Source organism: Panulirus ornatus, chromosome 12 (genome assembly GCF_036320965.1).
Source record: "Panulirus ornatus isolate Po-2019 chromosome 12, ASM3632096v1, whole genome shotgun sequence".
NCBI lineage: Eukaryota > Metazoa > Arthropoda > Malacostraca > Decapoda > Palinuridae > Panulirus > Panulirus ornatus.
In genome coordinates this window covers 68,296,380-68,321,317 of record NC_092235.1, presented here as the reverse complement: position 1 = coordinate 68,321,317, position 24,938 = coordinate 68,296,380, and the positions used below count along the sequence as shown (strand labels likewise).

General features: G+C 48.7%; 2 protein-coding genes across 7 annotated transcripts in view; one reads left to right on the top strand and one right to left on the bottom strand.

Annotated features, from left to right (window-relative positions):
- Positions 1-13,872, bottom strand: part of LOC139752190 (uncharacterized) — a 102,738-nt gene extending 88,866 nt beyond the window's left edge. For 2 of the 4 annotated variants that reach the window (XM_071668166.1, XM_071668167.1), the window contains exon 1: positions 13,537-13,872. The gene's annotated coding sequence lies outside the window, so the exon portion shown is untranslated. Of the gene's footprint in view, positions 1-13,439 lie in introns of all 4 variants that reach the window. The other 2 variants (XM_071668170.1, XM_071668169.1) reach the window with 2 other exon arrangements.
- Positions 1-24,938, top strand: part of LOC139752192 (uncharacterized) — a 277,547-nt gene that overhangs the window by 111,183 nt on the left and 141,426 nt on the right. Inside the window, exon 1 of one of the 3 annotated variants that reach the window (XM_071668173.1) lies at positions 18,358-18,766. The exons of the other annotated variants lie outside the window; for them this stretch is intronic. The gene's annotated coding sequence lies outside the window, so the exon portion shown is untranslated. Of the gene's footprint in view, positions 1-18,357; positions 18,767-24,938 lie in introns of those variants that run through there. 3 annotated transcript variants of the gene reach the window in all.

Here is a 24,938-nt window from a genome sequence, read left to right as displayed (position 1 = left end):
ATATGGTTGTGTTTGTGGTAAGTTTAATGATTTATTATTATCTCTGCTTTATAGGAAAATCATATGAATAATATATATATATATATATATATATATATATATATATATATATATATATATATATATATATATATATATATATATATATATATATATGCTCCACTTGCTCGACGTTACACTTCAAGTGAGAAGGCATCTTTAGCGAGACTGTTATCAGGAGAACACGCTCATCAAAGAACTTTTTTACATCTTACTCATAGGAGTCTACCTTTTCCTGCTGCTGGAAGTAGCGCAACCATGAGCAGCAGGAGCGTTATGAGAGAAGCCTTGGGTAACCCCAGTAGGCTTATATAGAAAGTGACCCTGAGTTAGTTATAGATACATGTATAGACGCACACACCACATCACTACACTTTATGAACTAGGATCCCGCCAGGTGGACATGGCTGGCTCTCTGAGCGCTGCAGGAGCCTCATGAAGGTAGAAGTGATTCGTGTGGCAGGAAGTGAATAAGGTTAGGTTGGTGTTGGCCATCTACACCTTCGTTAGATTTATATTTATGGTCATGAGCTGATGGTACAAGGTACAGTCAGGTTAAAGAAATTCTTGCTTGAAAAGGATTCAGTCTGTCCCTACTGCTGAATGTAGCGCAGCTTGGCCTGCTGCAACCTTTGGAAAACGGGTTCTGTTGTTAGACCAGAACCCTTTCAGGAATAGCAATATGTATGTATATATATATATATATATATATATATATATATATATATATATATATATATATATATATATATATATATTAGATATTTGTAATGTACTGGAGGGAGTCGTACACTCATTGGACCACATTTCTTAATATTTGTGTCTTAAACAATACTTGAATGACGGTATTGTGTGTGTGTGTGTGTGTGTGTGTGTGTGTGTGTGTGTGTGTGTGTGCTGATCACTGGACAGCAGAGAGACAGACAGACAGACAGACAGACACTCCTTGCACGATCATTTGTGACACAGTGATTCAGGAAGCTGTGCAGGGAAGCTCTGCATCACGTGTGACACGAGGCAGCCCAGGTGTGTGTTGTGGCTGGCTACACGACTGAGGCAGACCACAACACAGTACAGTGGACACCTCTGACCCAAGGTTGTGACCAGGCCAGTACTGGAGCGGTTGTAGGTAGCCAGGGTTACCCAGTAAACTTCTCCTATCTTTTATCTGAGATACTGTATCTGTCATTATCTTAGATAGTGTATCTGTCATTATCTTAGATACTGTATTTGTCGTTATCTTAGATACTGTATCTATCATTATCTTAGATACTGTATCTGTCATTATCTTAGATACTGTACCTGTCATTATCTTAGATACTGTATCTGTCATTATCTTAGATACTGTATTTGTCGTTATCTTAGATACTGTATCTGTCATTATCTTAGATACTGTATCTGCCATTATCTTAGATACTGTATCTGTCATTATCTCTGTACAAGTGCATTTTCCCACATGAGTCATGTCAGCCAGAGGCCATGAAACCCGGGTTATAAGAACATTTTACAGAGAGGAAGAACCTGATTTACAGCACATAGTAGTTTGACTTCTGTGGCCACGCACTTTCTTGCCCCGAGACCCGGCTATTACGTCCTACCAGATCCTGAGAGACGGTTTACGACGGCAGGTGCGACCGTCGCAACAACCTCGGAAACACAACACCAGAAGGTGGCCTGTGGCAGCACGTGTTGTCATCCTCTCGGTTGTGGAAACTGTTGTTGCTTCACTACAATGAGTTGTGTAGCCGCTAATAATGAGTGGGTTGTAGGACGAGGATTAGCTTGATTGTACTCTTGAATTATGTCGTAGGTGTAGCTTGGTGTCACTAATACTGAAAAGGGAGATCATGTGTCTGTGCCTTAAGTACATAATAAAAGATATAGACTATGTCTTTATTGTATAGTAATGAGAGGGGAGCACACACACACACACACACACACACACACACACACACACACACACATGTGGGGGTGGAGGGAGGGGGGAGGGGGGTATATTTTAGACGTTCGATGGTTCACATGTTGTAAGGTGAGGGGTCTCCTGGTGCGGTGTGCTGGGGGGCGGGGGGGGGGGGGGGGGCCTCCCAGGTCTCTCGATCACGCCACCAGCTGTAGCCTCCATGACGGTGGTTGTAGCGGGGTTGTGAAGGGGTGTGTCGTGCTATGTCTGTGAAGAGCCCAGGGTTGTTGCTGTGGAGTGAAGAGCCCAGGGTTGTTGCTGTGGAGTGAAGAGCCCAGGGTTGTTGCTGTGGAGTGAAGAGCCCAGGGTTGTTGCTGTGGAGTGAAGAGCCCAGGGTTGTTGCTGTGGAGTAACACGGGGGTTTAAGGTGGGTGTCAGGCAGCCCTCATCCATGCCAGGCGTGTGGCCACGTACGTACTGGAAGGTTCTCATCATGGTGGACACCCAGGCTACCTACACCCACAGTAGGAGCAGTATGGTGTTAACACAGTAGGAGCAGTATGGTGTTAACACAGTAGGAGCAGTATGGTGTTAACACAGTAGGAGAGTATGGCGCTCAGTAGAAGACGTATCGTGTTATACGTAACGTGGGAGCGAGTGAGGTCCAACCTCTTGACGAGAGAGAGAGAGAGAGAGAGAGAGAGAGAGAGAGAGAGAGAGAGAGAGAGAGAGAGAGAGAGAGATGGTTACAGCAGGAAGGACCAAGGTTGGCTGGCTGGCTGCCTGGCTTGGGTTTAGGCCTATGAACTGCCAAGGTCATTAGGGCCGTCTTCGTCAAGCCAGAACCAACAACCGAAATGTGTTTGTGTTGGTGATCATTCTAGAACCACACACACACACACACACACACACACACACACACACACACATGATGTACACAGTCCTCCACAACAACCTTACGAAACTATGTAAACATTTTCTGGGCTGGGAAATGATGCCTCAGATTATTATTCACTTTGGCAAAGAAAGAAAAAGATGATTGATAAATGAGGCCAGTCATAGTGTTTTACTTTTGAAAAATATAATGACAAGATTAGGTCAATGATACTTGGCTGGCGGTGTAGATGAGTGCCGGAGTGTGGACGTGTCACTCATGTGGCGTGAGATGTGGACATACCTCCTGCAGAAGGTGTGAGCATTGTGATACACAACATGAGGTCCCGCCTCGCCTCGCCTTCATCCTCTGTGTAAACTTATTGTCCACACCAGCATTGTACCCACGACTTGTTCTTCTGGAAGTAAACTGGTGAAAAGTTTTCCCGTTCTTATGAATTGGTAAACAAGTCTCCAGTTCAGAGTTCATGACCAACTTCTCTGGCCCGCCTGAAGATGGCTGCCACGTTTCCTACCGATCCTTCAGGTCAGGCTCAATATACTCGTCGGTGTACCAGTGACTAACGACATCCAAGACGGGTATAATACCAGTCATGTCTTCAGTAAAAAGGTGGTCACTCTGAACACAGTCACAGTTCTCAAAGGACGTACAAGCAAGCACGCCCCACACGTCCGAGGTTACATGAACAGATCACACTGACCAGGTTCTGACCACACACAGGAGGCATGACCCACGCCACATGACAAGGCGCTGCAGGATGAATGGTATCAGGGTGGACCGGGTAATGCTAAGGGGTGAACCACCACGGAACAAACTTACACATGCAGGCGATGAAGTTAGCACAGCCAGGGGTTACCGCACGTGAAGACGCTACGGGTACGAGGTACTGTGGTGGCTTGCACGGTGCTGTTCAGGGGGGGTCAAGTGTGTGCACGTCCGGCTGGAGGTGCTCATGTTCTCACTACCTTCACCCGACACCTCACCATAGTGTACCAAGTGAAAAGTTGAGTAGCCATTACCTCACTCTGGGCAGCCATGTTCACACTAATGTACGGGGCATAGCGTGACGGGTTACAGTTCGTCGTATAGACTTGGTCACACATCATCGTAAGACAGAAAGGTATATATGTATATATGTTATTCCTCAGAATATGTATATTCAGATGTGTATAATTTATGTATGTATAATGTACGAGTGAGGCGGCGGCGGAGGAGGAGTGAGTATAGTGGTGGGAGTGAGACAGTCGAGGTAGAGTAGCCGCCTCCTGCTGCCTGCCTGGCCGCGCGAGTCGACCTAAATCGTGATCACTCATCTAGGTTACTGCCCAGATCCCAATGGACGGATCTTGGTTTCGTTGTAAGGTTTAAGTCTCCCCCAGTTTACGTTCAGTAACAACATACAACAATACAGGTGAACACCATGCCATGTGAGGTGCTTCACACTATCTCCCACAACATGACAGTGAAGATGCTGGCCACTAGAGGAAGCCACGAGGCCGGAGTCGCAGAGTGAGCCATAGTTCCGGACGCGCGGCTTCACTTCCCGCGTACTCCAGGGGCGCGTAACCAAGTTCCTATATATCAATTTGGAGCAAGTTTTTAGACCAGTGTGGTGCAGCCATAGCTCCCAGCTTCTTTGCGTGACGCGTGGGTGGACAGGGCGTCAAGGTAGCGTCACGATAAACAATAAAATACAACCATTTACGCCATTATCAACTAAGGCTCTTCAGTTCAGGGCTTGCTGGAGAAAACACATAACGGAGATTTCAACGCTGCTGTAAAAGTAATCTTTAAATTGAAATAGAAATATTAAATGGTTATGGTGGTAAATTCCATAATGAATACGTTTTCCAACTGTGTCATGTGGGCACACATGTCTGGCATACTGTGTGGCACACATCCTGTCTGGCTAGTGTTGTATGGAGCGAGTGTAATGTGTTGATCATTTTTAATGTGTTTATATTTCTGGTCGTCGCTAGAGTACATGTGCTTCATGTAAGACCTCATGGCTGGTGATAGTGATGATAGCACTGTACAAGTAGTGAGCTGGAAGCCTTGTAACAACACCTAGTACGTTGGTGGCACAGGTACATGTGACCTTGACCTGTGGGTAACCATGTGAACTACCAAGGTACCACCACCACCTTCATGGGTGTCGCTTCTTAAAAACATAATGACAGTTAAGACTCAGAGGAAATACTCCTGACCTCCACGTGACTCATCCCAGCCCGCCCATGAACACAACTTTCTTAACCACGAACCCTTGATCGACCAACATGTTGCCATGACTTATGTTGTGTACACACTGTCCCAGCCCTGAGTACCCCCTACCATGTTGTGTACACACTGTCCCAACCCTGTGTACCCCCTACCATGTTGTGTACACACTGTCCCACCCCTGAGTACCCCCTACCATGTTGTGTGGACACTGTCCCAACCCTGTGTACCCCCTACCATGTTGTGTACACACTGTCCCAACCCTGTGTACCCCCTACCATGTTGTGTGGACACTGTCCCAACCCTGTGTACCCCCTACCATGTTGTGTGGACACTGTCCCAACCCTGTGTACCCCCTACCATGTTGTGTGGACACTGTCCCAACCCTGAGTACCCCCTACCATGTTGTGTAGACACTGTCTCAACCCTGAGTACCCCCTACCATGTTGTGTGGATACTGCCGTGTCCCTCAGTTTCCTGTAGCTTGTTGGTAAGCTGGACACGCAGAAGAGGCTGCTGTCGTGGCCAGTTGCGCTTAGTTCAGTAGCACGACAGGTCGTGGCCCTCATGGTAAGGTCAGGGGTCATCCTCCTGCATTATAGGACCACACTAACCTCGCCGTACCCTCCTGTCAACCTCCCACCTCAGCCTAACTCCGCCACACCTCACCCAAAACTAATGCGCCACATCTCGTGTAAGACGTACACCAGCCATGTCTCGTTACCATATATTATCATTAATGAAACACATTACATCGTTCTTATATGGCAGGGTGGTGGGAGACTGAACACCGTAAACAGTTGCTAACAACGCTGCTTGAAGTTTTAGTTTACTGTATGACATGACTGTCGCAATTGCCGTGTATAAACATGTTCTCGCGTAGGTCTTGGCCGTATACCTGTATGTGTCGCGCTAAATACCAGCGGCTGAGGTCAAGCCAGATCATGACCTGGTTCTCTCAAGTTGCCTACGGTAGTCGTAAATCAGCCTCAACATCAGGGTCAACTCATCTTCTGTTCCCGGTCAGTAAAGTCCTGGGAGTCATCATGTATCGTACACCTGTGATGATGTCCTCTCCAGGTATCGTACATTTGTGATGACGTCTTCTCTGGGTATTGTCTCCGTCCAGGACTTCGCCTGTTGACCTGGTGACATCATTTGACGTCGTGTCCCACGGTGGAGTTGTTGTGGACTGTGAACTGTACGCGTCTCCCGTCATCTGTGTACTGTGTACCGCATCTTGCCTATACCCCATGGGACCACGTCGTCGTGCCACGAGTACACTCCCTCCCCGTAATTCTTAAGAATATTTCAGAACGAAATTTCGTAACGAGGCGAGGAGCTTGGTCGTGGTTGCCGCCACACGTGAGACAGACGTAATAACACGGGTCTGAATGGCCAAGGTTTAGGCAGATCGAACTGGGTTTGTACTCCTGTTCTCACGAGCCAGTCACGGCTACCTCGAAACTGATCATGAGACTAGACCTTCACCAGTCATACATCTATGGAGGGAGGGATGCGTGAAGCTGCAAATGTAACACCCACAGTCAGGGGGGCAAGAGTGGAGACAGTCAGCGTGAGGGAGGGAGGGATCAACTGACCGGAGACTTGGAGAAACCCACCAGTCAGTCAGTCGGTCAAGTGGTTATTATTGTTGTGTCCTCCTCCTCCTCCTCCTCCTCCTAGCCCTGTGTCCCATCCCAGGCCCTAGACCCAGAGTTGCCATCCCACCAAGATGGAGTGGTCCACCATCTCACTATTACCACAACAGTTGTGTTGAAACGGGCGTATTTCCCATCTACGACCGGAAACTGAGTTTTGGTGTACAGGTGAAGGGTCTGGTGGTGGTGGCTGTGGTAACGGTATGGTGAGGAAATGGTTGGTTTGTGTGGTACAAATGTTCCCCAGGCGGTAGATAGGGCAAGGAAGATAATATAGGTGGTGTGGTCAAGACAGTGGTAGTATGATCTGTTGTGATGATGTCTGTTATTGTTTAAAGTGAAGCTTTATTGTTTGCAGTGAGGGTGTGACTTGTATAATGGTAGTTGGTATGGTGAGTGTAGAGATGGTCCTCATGAAGAGGTCAATGGTAGTTTGGTATGATGAGGAATATGATAGTGGATGTGGTGAACATGAGAATAGTGGGTATGATTATGACCACGATTGTAGGTATGATAAAAACGATGGTTGGTGGTATGTTGTGGACGGTAGTGGAGAGTGTGAGTACCATGGTCGGTGGTATGTTGTGGACGGTAGTGGAGAGTGTGAGTACCATGGTCGGTGGTATGTTGTGGACGGTAGTGGAGAGTGTGAGTACCATGGTCGGTGGTATGTTGTGGACGGTAGTGGAGAGTGTGAGTACCATGGTCGGTGGTAAGGTGAGGATGGTAGTCGTTCTGGTAAGGACATGGTGTCGTGGGTATAGTGAGGGCGATATAGTAGCTGCTATGGTGTGGATGATGAGTGGTAGATATGGTGAAACTATATAGAGGTCGATAAGGTGAAACGATGGTAGTGGGTATGGTAGGAAGGGACTTGTGTGGTGGCTATTGCATCACTTCTTCAGAAGGTACCAATGGTGGTACAGTAGTGGTGTAGGGAAGGTACCAATGGTGGTACAGTAGTGGTGTAGGGAAGGTACCAATGGTGGTACAGTAGTGGTGTAGGGAAGGTACCAATGGTGGTACAGTAGTGGTGTAGGAAGGTACCAATGGTGGTACAGTAGTGGTGTAGGAAAGGTACCAATGATTGTATAGTAGAGGTGTAGGGAAGATAGCAGTTGGTTGTATGGTAGTGGTGTAGGGAAGATAGCAGTTGGTTGTATGGTCGTGGTGTAGGGAAGATAGCAGTTGGTTGTATGGTCGTGGTGTAGGGAAGATAGCAGTTGGTTGTATGGTCGTGGTGTAGGGAAGATAGCAGTTGGTTGTATGGTCGTGGTGTAGGGAAGATAGCAGTTGGTTGTATGGTCGTGGTGTAGGGAAGATAGCAGTTGGTTGTATGGTCGTGGTGTAGGGAAGATAGCAGTTGGTTGTATGGTAGTGGTGTAGGGAAGATAGCAGTTGGTTGTATGGTCGTGGTGTAGGGAAGATAGCAGTTGGTTGTATGGTCGTGGTGTAGGGATAGGGAGGGTGGTAGAGTGCGTGGTAGTAATTATAGGGAGGTAGAGAGCGGTGGGTCCCGGCTGATCATGGTGGTTGCAGGGAAGGTGGCCAGGCCTCCGGTGGGAGGCTGGATGCATTTCCTGCTGGTTGTGGTGGTGACAGGAGGTTATGTGGTGGTGGTTGTGGTGGTGAAAACCAAGTGGTGGTGATAGTAATGATTATCACGTTGCTGGTGATGACAGTCAGGGTGAGGAGATTGGTGGGGATTATGGTAGTCGTGGGGTTGGTATTGGTGGGGATTATGATAGTTGTGTTGGTAGTGATTGGTGGGGATTATGGTAGTCGAGGTGGTGATTGGTGGGGATTATGGTAGTTGTGGTGGCGGTGATTGGTGGGGAATATGGTCGTGGTGGTGGTGGTAGTGGTGGTGATTGGTGAGGATTATGGTAGTCGTGTTGATGGTGACTGCTGGTGTTGTGGATAATAAAGTACCAGTGGTGGTGATTGTGGTAGTAGTTACAGCGTTGATGGTGGTAGTTTGATGACGTGTTTCGATGATGGTGGTAGTTGTGGTGCTGCTGGTAATGTTGATGATGATGATAGTGGTTGGTGTTATGATGGTGGTTGGTAGCCTGGTAGTTGTGATGATGAAGTTTGAGGTTGTAGTGGTCTTGATGATGGTGATGGCGGTGGTGAAGATGGTTATGAAAATGTTCATAATGATGGAGTGATGGTGGTGGAGATGGTACAAGTGATGGTGGAGTGAGAGCAGGTAAGGTTGGGTATGGTGATGGTAGTGAAGTTGATGGTGGATAGTGAGAGTGGTGGTAGGGTAGGTAGTAATGGTGCTAGTAGTGGGGATAGTGATAATGGTGATAGTTATAGTGAGTAGAGATAGAGGTGATACTGGACAGTAATTGTGGGTGGTGGTGTTAATGGTAGTGGGGATAGCAGTGGTAGAGAGAGAGTAGTAATGGTGGTGATAGTGGTAGCAAAGGGGATGTTTGTGGGGGTAATAGTAGTAATGGTAATGTTGTTGTGGTAATGGAGGTAGTAATGATGGAGTTAGTGGGAAATAATGGTTGTGGTTGTGGGGATAGTAATGGTGGTGGTAGGAAGATAGTGCTGTGGTGGTAGGAAGGGTGGTAATGGTGATGGCAGATGATGTAGTGATGGCGGAGGTAGTGGGGGGGGGGTTGAAAGTGATTGTATTGGGGGTAGTCGTAATGGGTATTGATGGTGATAGTGGTGGTGTTGGTGGGTATTGATGGTGATAGTGGTGGTGTTGGTGGGTATTGATGGTGATAGTGGTGGTGTTAGTGGGTATTGATGGTGGTAGTGGTGGTGTTAGTGGGTATTGATGGTGATAGTGGTGGTGTTAGTGGGTATTGATGGTGGTAGTGGTGGTGTTGGTGGGTATTGATGGTGATAGTGGTGGTGTTAGTGGGTATTGATGGTGATAGTGGTGGTGTTAGTGGGTATTGATGGTGATAGTGGTGGTGTTAGTGGGTATTGATGGTGGTAGTGGTGGTGTTAGTGGGTATTGATGGTGGTAGTGGTGGTGTTGGTGGGTATTGATGGTGATAGTGGTGGTGTTGGTGGGTATTGATGGTGATAGTGGTGGTGTTGGTGGGTATTGATGGTGGTAGTGGTGGTGTTGGTGGGTATTGATGGTGATAGTGGTGGTGTTGGTGGGTATTGATGGTGATAGTGGTGGTGTTAGTGGGTATTGATGGTGGTAGTGGTGGTGTTGGTGGGTATTGATGGTGGTAGTGGTGGTGTTGGTGGGTATTGATGGTGATAGTGGTGGTGTTAGTGGGTATTGATGGTGATAGTGGTGGTGTTAGTGGGTATTGATGGTGGTAGTGGTGGTGTTGGTGGGTATTGATGGTGATGGTGGTGGTGTTAGTGGGTATTGATGGTGATAGTGGTGGTGTTAGTGGGTATTGATGGTGATGGTGGTGGTGTTGGTGGGTATTGATGGTGATAGTGGTGGTGTTAGTGGGTATTGATGGTGATAGTGGTGGTGTTAGTGGGTATTAATGGTGGTAGTAAGGAGGGTAGTCTCCTAATGATAGTGGGGGAAGTCACGGTGGTAGAAGTGCGTAGTAATGGTGGTAGTTATGGTGGTGATGATAGTGGTAGTGGTAGTAGTGGTGGTGATAATGTTGGTAGTAGTGATGGTTGTAGTGGTGGTTGTGATAATGTTGGTATTAGTGTAGTAGTGGTGGTGATGATGTTGGTAGTAGTGATGGTGGTATTGGTGGTGATGATGGTGGTAGTAGTGATGGTGATGATGTTGGTAGAAGTGATGGTTGTAGTGGTGGTTGTGATGATGTTGGTATTAGTGTAGTGGTGGTTGTGATGATGTTGGTATTAGTGTAGTGGTGGTTGTGATGATGTTGGTATTAGTGTAGTGGTGGTTGTGATGATGTTGGTATTAGTGATGTAGGAGTGATAGTGGTGGTAGCTGTGGTGGTAGTGTTGATGATGATGTTGGTAGTAGGGTGGTGATGGTGGTAGTGGAGATGATGATGTTGGTGGTAGTGGTGGTGATGATAAAGGTAGTGGTAGTAAGTGTGATAGTGGTGGTAGTAGTTCTGATGGTAGCTGTAGTGGTAGTGATGGTGATGATGTTGGTAGTAGTGATGGAGGAGTGATGGTGGTAGTGGCGGTGATGATGTTGGTGGCAGTGGTGGTGGTAGTGATAGTGGTAGTGGTGGTGGTAGTGATGGAGGAGTGATGGTGATGATGTTGGTTATAGTTGTGGTAGTGGTAGCGGTGGTGGTAGCGGTGGTGATGATGTTGGTAATAGTGGTGGTAGTGGTCGTGATACTGGTGGTAGTGATGGTGGTATTGGTGGTAGTAGTGATGGTGATTGTGAAGGTGGTAGTGTTGATGATATTGGTGGTGATAATGGTGATTTTACTGGTGATGGTATTGGTGGTAGCAGTGATGGTGGTACTGGTGGTGGTAGTGATGGTGGTTGTGAAGGTGGTAGTGACGGTGGTATTGGTGGTAGTAGTGGTGGTGGTAGTGGTGGTGGTCAAGGCACAAGACATGCGTAAAGTAGGTTAAGTGTGGAGAGGAACTGCGGAGGGAGTGAGTGAGTGAGGGAGGGAGGAAGGTTTGAGCAGTGTGAGGTATGTGGGGATAACACACTTGGCTTGGGCCCAGGTGAGGGCGGCACCAGTGTGGTTGTGTAATAGGTGAGGGCAGCAGACACAACCTTACATGGGATAAGTCAGCAGAAGCAGTGGTTGGGGCAACAGAAGTAGGTATGGGCAGGTGGAACGAATTACTCTCAGGCACGGTTCTGACGACACCACCTGTTATTATCTGAAAATGGTGTATGTATATATATTTATATATATATATATATATATATATATATATATATATATATATATATATATATATATATATATATATATATATATATATATATATATATATATATAGGTGTGTGTGTGTGTGAAATTTCCATATTCTAATCTTCACCAGGAACGTTATTGTATAAGGAATAGACATAGATGATTGTATGTTATATGACAAAAGTCTCTAAAAGTTACTAGTAAAATCTATGGCAAATTTTGAGTAGAAAATTTGGTGTTTTCTTTCATGTAGGAGAGAGGTGGACGGGATATATATAGGCGTGTGTGTATAAAGTGGGATGCGTGTGTGGCACATCGTAGCGTGTGGATGTAACAGCAAAGTTCTTGTCATGTAGACTAACCCACTGACATAGATATCGTTGGATCACTACCTGAGCGGCGGCGTTCAAGTCTCCCACTGGCTAGTGAGCACCTCCTACCCTAGAACGCCTCCCCCCCCCCCCTCCTCGTGCGTTCTCCTCACGTCAATATTCTTCCCCAGTTGGCTCAGGTGATGACAGTGTGGTGAGCGTAGTGAAGGATGCACGTGTAAGGTGACTGAAATCGTCGTCATACATGCAGTATTTCCCTGATCCCCCGGTGCGGGTGACGTGCCCCGGGGTCTATATATAGCGGCGGGCGGGGGATGATGTTGTTTGGGTCAAGTTAATCCTTCCTTCCCTCACTCGTTTTAATCGATACGCGTATCGTCCACCGCCACCCGCGCGTTGCCATTCCTTTCTGAGGTAATTGTTTTTCCCCCGCATTCTAACGTGCCCGTGACGGATGGCTACCCCGGGAAACCTCAGTTTGACAACGAATTGAACTTGAGAATTCGGTTCCACAGGTGGAACAAGAACAAATGAACAAAGACGCCACAAAAAAAGGTGAGTTAATCAGAAATGTGATGTTGTTATCCCCGGGGCGGCCGGGCGGGCGGCCGGGGTGGCTGGCTGGCGGCCGGTGTGGGTGGGTGGAAGCGGCCCTCTCCACGCCACCAGCTCCACTCCTGCTCCACCATTCCAGGCAGCCACTACTCACACCTCCACATGATTCAGTACTACCTCCCGCCCACCACTGCCGCTGATGGCACTCTTAGCTCGGGTTACAAGCATGAGAGACTGAGGTATGTTCCCCCAACACACAGGTGGCGGCACAAAGTCCTTGGGACCGCTAGGTTAGCGGCTCTCGGGTACGCTAACTATTTCCCGCTGATTTTCGTCTGTTTCATATTTCTTGAGGTTTTGCTGAGATATTCTCATTTGTGGGTCAGTTGTGAAGACAAGATGTCTTGTTATTATAACCAGGTGAGTGTAGGTTGTTGAGACGTTGCCACAACCTGACGGGGAAATGTTCGTCAGGAAAGAATAATCATGGCAAGGGGTCGCCAGGCACTGCTATGGCGCTCAGATCCCGTTAGTAACCTGGGTCGACCTGATGCCCAGATTATACACCTTGTCGCACGCCCCTGGGGTGGCTGGGTATTTTCGGGAGAGAAAGGGGTAAATCCAGGAGCCCACGTTGCCCCTAGAATACCCCGAGTCGGTGGGAGGAGGAGGGACAGTTCATTCAAACCCTCGCCAACTTTGTTCTTGTCCCGTTGGCTGTACCGTTTGCTGCACCCGAGTAACCTGGAGGGAGGCTGCTCCTGGTGCTCCTCCCGCTGGTATCTTCAACCCCACATGATAACACCAACCCCAGCCACACCTACACCCTCACCTTCCTCTTCAACAATCCTTCACCTATCTCATATATTTATGATATATATATATATATATATATATATATATATATATATATATATATATATATATATATATATATATATATATATATATATATATATATATATATATATTAGTTTTTGTGTATATGTTTAAGTATAATGAGGGAGAGACACAAAGGTATATTACCTGCGAACACAGTAGGTGTCGTGCAAGCTGTACAGGCGTTGGCAATTTAACCCATCACCAGAGAACATGTTTAGGGCACATTTCCTCGCCCACTCACCTCAGGGTTGCTGCACTGAGGACGGTAAACACAGCACTTGGTTAATACACTTCCAGTGATTTCAGGGCCTCGATTAACATCCAGTGGCGACACAGGCAATAGATCCACAGCACAGGTACATTGGACGGCGCGGGTTTTGGATGGGTGCGGGTGGGGAGCAAGAGTTCACAGGTAGCGGAAGCACTAGAGGCGGTAGCAGCAGCAGCAGCAGTAGTAGTAATATAAATAACCCCACAGGAGAGAGCGAGAGCGTGAAGGTCCGTCAACTGCCACAGCCAGAACGAGACTGAAGCTGGCTGGCCTACATTCGCAGCGCACCACCAGTCCGCCATCCTTGGCCCTGACACTGGAACCTCGCGCCAGGCATTGTGGGTAGTCACCGTCGGAAACACTCCAACCACACCATTCCAGCAGCTAGTCCGCCTCTCCTCGTCTTCTATACAAGACTTGCAGCCACAAGCATACACCAAGATACTCGTCAAAACGAGACGCACAAGTGAGCCAAGAAGGCCCTAAGAATGGCTCTCGACTCTTGACCCACACTTGCCAGATCCGACCTCCTCCTCCTCCTTCTCCTCCGCCTCCCCCTCCTCCTCCTCCTCCTCCTCCTCCTCCTCCTCCTCCTCTGCCTCCCCCTCCTCCTCCTCCTCCTCCTCCCCCTCCTCCTCCTCCTCCTCCTCCTCCTCCTCCCCCTCCTCCTCCTCCTCCTCCTCCTCCTCCTCCTCCTCCTCTGCCTCCCCCTCCTCCTCCTCCCCCTCCTCCTCTTCCTCCTCCTCCTCCTCCTCCTCACAACATTTGTCATCAAGCTGCAGCGTTTGACACTACCGCCGGGGATGTGTGGTGCAGGCACAACACACACTGTACTCCGGCGGAGTTGAGGCAAATCTATCGCTATCACGTCGAGTGTGTGTGTGTGTGTGTGTGTGTGTGTGTGTGAGTGTGTGTGTGTGTGTGTGTGTGTGTGTGTGTGTGTGTGTGTGTGCAGGAGAGCCCGGCAGCCTATGGGCGGTACGTTTTAATATCTAGGACTGGCCTGCACCCCCCTCCCCCCACCCCGCAGCCCCTCCCCTCCCCCCACCAGACCTCCTTACCGCGATTCGCTCCCTGATCCGCCGCTGACGATACAGCCGTAGCTCGTCGTCCACCTCCTGCTGCCTCACTGGCGACCTCCTGAAGGATGTGACACCAACGTGGGGCGTCGTCGTGAGTGCGTTATCCGACGTACGACTCTTCCCTGTGTGAGAGGCTGGCGATCACTCACTCTTACTCTCAGTCTCAGTTCCTCGTTCTTAGGTAAAGTAGGTGACCCACATTCAGGTTCCCGCGGTTCCCCCACACCCCCCACCCCACACACACACACACACACACACACACACACACACACACCTCCCTGGTGAGTCCGGCTTCCTCACCCCCACCCTGCACCTCCCCGGGGGTTGGACCAACCTCACCCCCACCCTGCACCTCCCCGGGGGTTGGACCAACCTCACCCCCACCCTACACCTCCCCGGGGGTTGGACCAACCTCACCCCCACCCTGCACCTCCCCGGGGGTTGGACCAACCTCACCCCCACCCTGCACCTCCCCGGGGGTTGGACCAACCTCACCCCCACCCTGCACCTCCCCGGGGGTTGGACCAACCTCACCCCCACCCTGCACCTCCCCGGGGGTTGGACCAACCTCACCCCCACCCTGCACCTCCCCGGGGGTTGGACCAACCTCACCCCCACCCTGCACCTCCCCGGGGGTTGGACCAACCTCACCCCCACCTCACACCTCCCCGGGGTTGGACCAACCTCACCCCCACCTTACACCTCCCCGGGGGTTGTACTAACCTCACCCCACCCTGCATCTCCCCGGGGTTGGACCAACCTCACCCCCACCCTGCACCTTCCGGGGGTTGGACCAACCTCAGACCCACCCCGCAACTCATCAACCCCTGCCCCACCTCACACCTTCATTGGATGTTCCACGAACCCCAGCTCCACCTCGCACCTCCCTAGGGCCGGCACCAACCTCAGCCCCACCCCATAGCTTCCCTGGGGGCTGCCCGAACCTAACCTGGACATATCGTACCACGAGAAAGATCACCATAAAAAATGCAGGTTTTTACTGTGGTGTGTGGCTGCTGGGGGCTGCCTGGACGCGGTCGCTGTGGTGGGCGGCTGCTGGGGGCTGCCTGGACGCTGTGGTGGGCCACCTGTGGCTCCCTGGGGACTCCTGGTACTTCCCAGACGATCGTAATTGCTATTACAATACCTGCAGACAGTGTATCGTTCGGTGTACATAAGGTATGAGGTATCGACACCCAGGATCCAGTCTAATGTTCAGTACTCGTGTCAGTGTTTCGTGTCCTGGAACCTTAATGTTTACTACATTTGTGTTTGGTTTAAGTTTAAGTTTTCTGATGATTGGGTGGCGATTTTCCACGACTGTGGCACCGTTAGTTATATGGTGTGTAGCCAGGATTACAGCAGGAAGGTGTATTTCAATGAGCTAGCAGTGCAGGAAATGGATTGGTCGATCCACTCATGGTTAACAGACAATCATGAGAGGCTGTTTGCTGCGACACAGCCACCTGGTATGTTGGTAGCTCGTGGAGGCAAACAAAAATATCTGTCCGGTCAATTAGGATTCACTAAAGGATTTGATTCTCTCGAATTGCAGTTGAATATACTGTCTGTTTCACCTTCCTTCGCCTCTCTCTCTCTCTCTCTCTCTCTCTCTCTCTCTCTCTCTCTCTCTCTCTCTCTCTCTCTCTCTCTCTCTCTCTCTCTCTCTCTCTCTCGTGTGTGTGTGTGTGTGTGTAAGAGAGAGATATCATAAGGTGCTGAAGATTATTTCTGTCGCATAGAAATACACATTAACGTTGATCTTGTCTCACAGCCTTTGAGATGTGAGATGGACGAATGGTAGATGGCAGACCCATGAACATACAATGGTCAAGTTGTTCATTATGAGTCATCACGTAATTGATTAATTAACGTCTTGTGTGACCGCAATAGTTGTTAATAACTGTGATGATTTCGTCACTCCAGGATTTATATGATGATTGTCCTGGAGGTACTATATTGTCTGGCATACCGACTTTAGTTAGAACGTATACAGTGGTTACAAGATACGGTAATCTAGTAAAGTTTACCCTTTTTAATCCCCCGGGTGACATCTTCTTTGATAATTAGATATATTCCAGATGAATCCTTCTGCTGTAACATTATAGTTCGATACAGGTGATAACTTTATCTTCTGTAATATATATCAATTCCTCTGAAAAACCGGGTTAGGAAAAATGGTTTCAGTGTGCCGGGAAAGATACCATTGTTGTATGTTCCCACCTGATCGAGTATTCTGAGGTGTCCCGTCCAGGTCTCATTGCCAGAAGTATTCATAGGATACATTACCGTGACGTCAGCACTTACTGCAACGACATGTGTCCTAAACTTGACCACGTACGAGCGATGGTTCCTCATGTTATGTGTTGGTCTCCTTCACCATAACTCGACGGCCTGTCAGATCAAAGGCCGGGTCATCGTGCTCAGGATTCTTAAAGTCGTGCTCAGAGGGTGCTTCGTCGTGCTCAAGGGTTCGTGTGTCGTGCTCAGAGGGTGCTTCGTCGTGCTCAAGAGTTCGTGTGTCGTCCTCAGAGGGTGCTTCGTCGTGCTCAAGGGTCGTGTGTCGTGCTCAGAGGGTGCTTCGTCGTGCTCAAGGGTCGTGTGTCGTGCTCAGAGGGTGCTTCGCCGTGCTCAAGGGTCGTGTGTCGTGCTCAGAGGGTGGTGCTTCGTCGTGCTCAAGGGTCGTGTGTCGTGCTCAGAGGGTGCTTCGTCGTGCTCAAGGGTCGTGTGTCGTGCTCAGAGGGTGGTGCTTCGTCGTGCTCAAGGGTTCGTGTGTCGTGCTCAAGGGTTTGTGTCGTGCTCAAGGGTCGTGCGTGTGTCGTGCTCAGGTAAGGAAACAGTGATATGTAAATATTTTCCATAAAACCGTGTCTTAATGGAAGAAAGAAATATGACCAAAACTTAACAAAAAAGATTGTTTTTTTTTCCGTTCACATATATACCTGTTACCAGAGCGCCACAATGTAGTATCGAATATGGACGTAAGGAATGGAAAATAATTACTTGATCTAATGCAATGTGGGCGGAAGGCCAACAGGTGTAGTGACGCGGCCTGAGAATGAGTGTTTGTAGTGTTAGTGTGGATGACGAAACACTTACTTACGTCTGCTGAGACCAGGCTAGAATATCTTCACCGATCCTCACATCCAACCCAGGCAAATGTCGAGTAATACCTCTCTCTCTCTCTCTCTCTCTCTCTCTCTCTCTCTCTCTCTCTCTCTCTCTCTCTCTCTCTCTCTCTCTCTCTCTCTCTGCAAAATCTCGTAGTAAGTTCTTAAAGAAGGGTCTTTACATTGGACATCTTTTCATGACTCGATGAATACTTTTCGTCGCGATTACTTGTGATCGATCGTGTTCTGGAATATTATAATGGTTGCCACACATCTTTTTACATCTGGTTGTTGCATGGAGAGATCAGGCATATACTGTACATAGTGAGTTTCGGATGGTTATTATAACGTGAATTTAACGGCAGTTGATAAGCCTAACGACCTATAGACCAACCACTCCACAAAAGCAGATCGCAAATGTCATATTAATGTTGCCAGTCACGAAACCTGTTTATGCTGTCACAATTTAACCCAAAAAAATAACAACTCGCATTCGCGTGAGATTTTCCTCAAGATGCCGACAACTGACCAATGAAAAATGCTTTGACATGGAGGTTCTGAACCGACCAATCATGTCTTCCGGCTTATACCTCATAGCCAAGCATGTCAACAACAATGGCGGCCGGTACAAAGCTTGATGTTTGTGTGGACATTGCCGTCTGCAGAACACAAAAACTGATATGAAATTGTTACGTGTGATTTTGAAAGGAAAAGTGAATGGTTAGAGAAGGTGAAGCAGCTCGAGTTGCCGTAGAAATTTAACCCCACGAGCACGCCGGTACGACCCTTGAGCACGACGGCACGACCTCTGCTTATGATGGCGTGACTTTTGACCCTTAGTCACTGTCACGACCGTGGATCATCCCGTCGTGGTCAAGAAATTAACTTTGATGACGGTGGTGTGGGTGGCCCGGATGTAGTTAACCGTGGCCGAGAATGTCACGAGAAAATTACAGTGAAACAAGAGCAAGACTGACCCAGCGTAGGAGTGAGCAGAGCCAGACAGTGGTATGTACGTGACAATACTCATTGTCTTAGTTGTTTTCATGCAGACAAGACGCACCAACATATGACGGTGATTATCAGCGCAATGTCTCAAGTGTCATAGTTTTCATTGTTAATTATGTCAGTGACATGTATGCTTATATGAGTTTATGGACACCATAACGGCGTGTGTCCCATGTAGTCGAAAAATTTGTCATTACGTGTATAGATTATTCAGAGACTTCATTCCTTAAGGAACTGATTAATCTCGGTGATTGAGCGTAAATGGATGAGGTAATGATTACGTTATAAGATTCCTGATGTGTGTGTCCGAGTGTATGTGACATGTATAGTGCTACACACGTGTGTATTTTATGGTCCAGTGAAGGTAACACGTGCGTCGTGCTGTCTTCCATTACCTGCACGAATTAACTTGACCATCGTCCACCACCAGTCCACTACAACACCAGCCCATTATCTCCCAAGTCAAGTACACCACCAGCCTAGTTCTCCACTAGCCCCTTACATTCTCAGTCCAGTACACAACCAGTCCGGTCCACCCACAGCTCCTTACATCCCCAGCCCAGTGCAGTACGATACCAGTACACCGCCATACCAGTGTAGAGTCACCGTCTTCCTAGGCTTGAGCAATGTGGTAGGGTAAGGCCGCTGCCTCACGACGGATCACACTGTTTGGGTGATGTTATGTGCCAGGAATGTAAGGTGTGGACGGTGAGTATACATCACCACCAACTAAGGCCATGTCCACCTTTACAACACAGGGATTCTCCGCCTTATACCATGCATGATCACGTGCCTGACCTCACCGTTGCAAAATACGCCTAACTGTAAAATGAAATAATGCGTTGAAATGTGTCCATGCCTCGTACCGGGTAGTTACGCCCCCCCCCCCCTACGGCGTCGTGGGTAGTGCCCCCCCGTGATAACAAACATCAGGCAGCATCAGCCATGATGGCAGACTCGTGCATGGCAATATCACCCACCTCGCGACCGGGAAACACCACTACAGCAGGAGTGTGGCTTTCGAGAGACAGAAGAAAGTTACCTTCCCAACGTTACCTCGTGTTAAGGGAATTCCCTTACGTAGTTTTTCGTAATTTTTTTGTTTATATAACGTTATGTAACTTCATCACCCGGTACAACTATAATGTTGATCATTGATCTGAAAGGTTGCCATTATGTGTTGTTTATTAGTATATTGTTACAACCACAACTAGCAGGGTTATAATCACGATGTATGTGGTTGTTGATCATTCATGGAGGAACATTACCTTAACTGACCTCTCACTCTCCACAGTGACTTCCTGACTTCCGTGTGGGTCATGTACCAGCCCACCTGACTTACTGACTCTCCTGTGGGTCATGTACCACCCCACCTGACTTACTGACTCTCCTGTGGGTCATGTACCACCCCACCTGACTTACTGACTCTCCTGTGGGTCATGTACCAGCCCACCTGACTTACTGACTCTCCTGTGGGTCATGTACCACCCCACCTGACTTACTGACTCTCCTGTGGGTCATGTACCACCCCACCTGACTTACTGACTCTCCTGTGGGTCATGTACCACCCCACCTGACTTACTGACTCTCCTGTGGGTCATGTACCACCCCACCTGACTTACTGACTCTCCTGTGGGTCATGTACCACCCCACCTGACTTACTGACTCTCCTGTGGGTCATGTACCACCCCACCTGACTTACTGACTCTCCTGTGGGTCATGTACCACCCCACCTGACTTACTGACTCTACTTTCTTGTGGGTCATGTACCACCCCACCTGACTTACTGACTCTACTTTCGTATGGGTTGTGTAACGTCCCACCAACTTAACACTATACACTACTTTGTATTACGAATTGCACGGTATGGCTCACTTCTACCTTGATCTTGATACAAATTTCATTCTAGTGAAAGAGTTTTCTTTGTGGTCAAACGAAATTACACACACACACACACACACACACACACACACACACACACACACACACACACACACATATATATATATATATATATATATATATATATATATATATATATATATATATATATATATATATATATATATATATATATATTCCCTAGGGAAAAGAAAGTAGGAGTACTACCCTCTAACCTGCCACGTTTCATAATTACATATTCGGCTTATTGGTGTGTGAGCAGTATGTAGTATTCTCTCCTTCAGACATGTATTGATCCCGTCTGGTTTTGAAAATATTCTCACTTTTTTTCTGAATATGCAAGTGTCAGTTGCTATCAGGAAAAAATACTTTTTTCTGAGTTTTTAATCATCGTCCCTTGGTCCTCTCTACTCTAGCATTATTCTATATTAGGAAGGTAATTGCAATCATTTTACCCTCATGGCTTGACCCGCAGTCTCTCTCTCTCTCTCTCTCTCTCTCTCTCTCTCTCTCTCTCTCTCTCTCTCTCTCTCTCTCTCTCTCTCTCTAGTTGAACGCTGTTGTATTTCCTTGAACTTGTGTATCTGCCTCGTAGTAAGATCGGGTGTCCACAAGACATACCATAAATGGGATCACGTCGTATATTGTGTAGGTTGGGTATATTTTTTTCAAGTATATTCCCATGACAGACTGAAAGATATCATTAAGTTGTCATCAGTGCAGGAACTGCTCTAACCTTTTCCCTGGAGTGGCTGTCAGATGATGAAGTCTCCTGTAGGAATATCCCAGGATTTCTTCCACAATGTATACCATTCAGATGTCGCAAGTTACCTGAAGGTTTACCAAGGTTCCTCCTGCATGACTCCATCCTTCACCACTCCCGCCAGGAAGCAAGAGCGTCCAGGTCCTCCTGCACTGCAGTGTTTGACGATCTTTGATAGTAGTTATTCATCATACGGGACCATACTAACTTGTCACGTTATTGCCTGTGGTAGTTCAGAACACAAACCAAGAAGAACGCGGGTTCCTTGTTCGCTCCTTGTGGTACCCCAGTCGTCAGTTCCTCCCAGGATCAGTGGCGTCCTTTGATAACTGTTGTCATAACACTTCCATTTCAGTATTCCTTGATCAGTCTTCCATCTCCTGCTTTCTCCTTTTTACAAGAAGCATATTTTTGAGGCGTCGCATCACGTGCTTTTAGAAAATTTAATTGAAAACAGTTCGTCCACTCTTCATAGATTTTGGAAATTCCTAAGAACCTGTCATTCATCTTTATTCCCGTAAGATCCTTAATAGATAACAATCTATTCTGTTCACTGGCAGGTTCATATTTCATGACAGTTGTTTCCACCTCTCTTCTTTGGTATAGCAACATCTGCACTTATGTACTGCTACCTCTGCACTACTTGTGTTGCTGTCGTGCCCTGAAGTGTGATGCTACGGGTCTGGGGAACATTACCGATGGTCATATTCTTTAACTCCTGCAGACTCGGTCTTATCAGGTTTCTCTTTACAGTTTAGCATCATTTCATATTATGTCTGTGGTACAGAGTGTACCAGCCTCGTGTCCAGCCATACCCACAGCTTCCTTGTCTTCATTTGCTAATTTACTGTTGATTACCTCACTGTGTACAGGACAGTAGGGTGCAGGAGACAGTAGGGTGCAGGGGACAGTAGGGTGCAGGAGACAGCAGGGTGCAGCAGACAATAGGGTGCAGCAGACATTAGGTTGTAGGTGATAGTAAGGTGCAGGAGACAGTAGGGTGCAGGAGGCAGTAAGGTGCAGGTGACACTAGGGTGCAGGATACAATAGTGTGTAGGTGACAGTAGGGTGTAGGAGACAGTAGGGTGCAGGATACAATAGGGTGCAAGAAACAGTAGGGTGCAGCAAGAGACAGTAGGGTGGGTGTAGGAGACAGTAGGGTGCAGCAGGAGACAGTAGGGTGTGTGTAGGAGACAGTATGGTGCAGCAGGAGACAGTAGGGTAGGTGCAGGAAACAGTAGGGTGCAGCAGGAGACAGTAGGGTGTGTGTAGGAGACAGTATGGTGCAGCAGGAGACAGTAGGGTGTGTGTAGGAGACAGTAGAGTGGGTGCAGGAGACAGTATGGTGCAGCAGGAGACAGTAGGGTGGGTGCAGGAAACAGTAGGGTGCAGCAGGAGACAGTAGGGTGCAGCAGGAGACAGTAGGGTGGGTGCAGGAAACAGTAGGGTGCAGCAAGAGACAGTAGGGTGCAGCAGGAGACAGTATGGTGCAGCAGGAGACAGTAGGGTGGGTGCAGGAGACAAGTAGGGTGCAGCAGGAGACAGTATGGTGCAGCAGGAGACAGTAGGGTGCAGCAGGAGACAGTATGGTGCAGCAGGAGACAGTAGGGTGGGTGCAGGAGACAAGTAGGGTGCAGCAGGAGACAGTAGGGTGTGTGTAGGAGACAGTAGAGTGCAGCAGGAGACAGTAGGGTGCAGCAGGAGACAGTAGGGTGTGTGTAGGAGACAGTATGGTGCAGCAGGAGACAGTAGGGTGGGTGCAGGGGACAGTAGGGTGCAGCAGGAGACAGTAGGGTGTGTGTAGGAGACAGTATGGTGCAGCAGGAGACAGTAGGGTGGATGCAGGGAACAGTAGGGTGTGTGTAGGAGACAGTATGGTGCAGCAGGAGACAGTAGGGTGGGTGCAGGAGACAAGTAGGGTGCAGCAGGAGACAGTAGGGTGTGTGTAGGAGACAGTAGGGTGCAGCAGGAGACAGTAGGGTGTGTGTAGGAGACAGTAGGGTGCAGCAGGAGACAGTAGGGTGTGTGTAGGAGACAGTTTGGTGCAGCAGGAGACAGTAGGGTGCAGCAGGAGACAGTAGGGTGTGTGTAGGAGACAGTAGGGTGCAGCAGGAGACAGTAGCGTGCAGCAGGAGACAGTAGGGTGTGTGTAGGAGACAGTAGGGTGCAGCAGGAGACAGTAGGGTGCAGCAGGAGACAGTAGGGTGCAGCAGGAGACAGTAGGGTGTGTGTAGGAGACAGTAGGGTGCAGCAGGAGACAGTAGGGTGCAGCAGGAGACAGTAGGGTGCAGCAGGAGACAGTAGGGTGCAGCAGGAGACAGTAGGGTGGCGGTCCTGGGTGCGAGGTGCAGGAACTAGTCTTGCCGGCTGTGACCCCAATAGTTCCTGGCCACGGTACGATGCCTCCACGCTTTTTACCTCGTCTGAGCTGGCTGGCTCTGGCCTCCCACCTCCACCACCTCATCCACACTCCACCAGCTCCACCACACGTGCTCCTCTCCTCCCTGTGCCGTCCCTACCACAGCCACAGCCTCCACTTACTCTGTGCTCGTACCTCGTCCCACCCTCCACCCCCCCCCCCTCTCTGATTCCACCCAGCTCACCCACCGTCCACCACCACCACCACTGACGGTGCTTCCTCCAACCTCCGTCAACCTCTACCACCTTCGTAGGTTGCACCTTAGCTGCCCCTCCGGAACGTGCCACCACCAGAGTCTCCACTACCACCACCACCACCACTACCTCCCACAATCTCCACTACCATTACCTCCCGCAGTCTCCACCACCTCCAACACCAGTACACCTCCACCACCAAAAATAGTACCCCTACCATACCAGCGCTGTAACCATCACCATATCTCCGCTTCATCTACCAGTCTCTCTCTTTATATATATGTGTGTGTGTGTGTGTGTGTGTGTGTGTGTGTGTGTGTGTGTGTGTGTGGAGGCCGCTTAACAGAAGCCGCGCTTATCCCCGAGTCTTGCCAGTCAACATGGACTTTGCCCTGTGACTGCCCTTCCTTTTCCAAAGGGGATCACACTCCCCTGCTCCTGCTTACAGCTGGCTGACAGCTGGAGCTCTATAGAATGGGCTTCTGGGGCAAGAAGATAATAATATGTACACAGCACGAAAGTCTGTGCGTGCGCGCGCGCGTGTGTGTCTGTGTGGGGGGGTAGGGACCCATCTTCCACGCAAGGGAGAGGGTGTTGAGGTATACCCTTGTGTATTACGGGTGTAATATGGGTTGATGATACCAGAGAGTATTTGCACTCCCTTTGTGACCTTACGATATATTCCCTCATGAATGGCCTCAGGTTTGACAGCCGTCCTCACGGAGTGTTATCATTATATGTATATATGAATGGCAGACGTGCGGGTGTCCGTCTGTTTGTATGTTATGTAACTACAGTCAGGTCGGTGGTCCAGTCCCTCATCTCCCACGTCGGTATGAGAGTAACGTAAAGTCCATAAGTATTTTGCATGAGTGGTGAGTTGATGATGCAGTT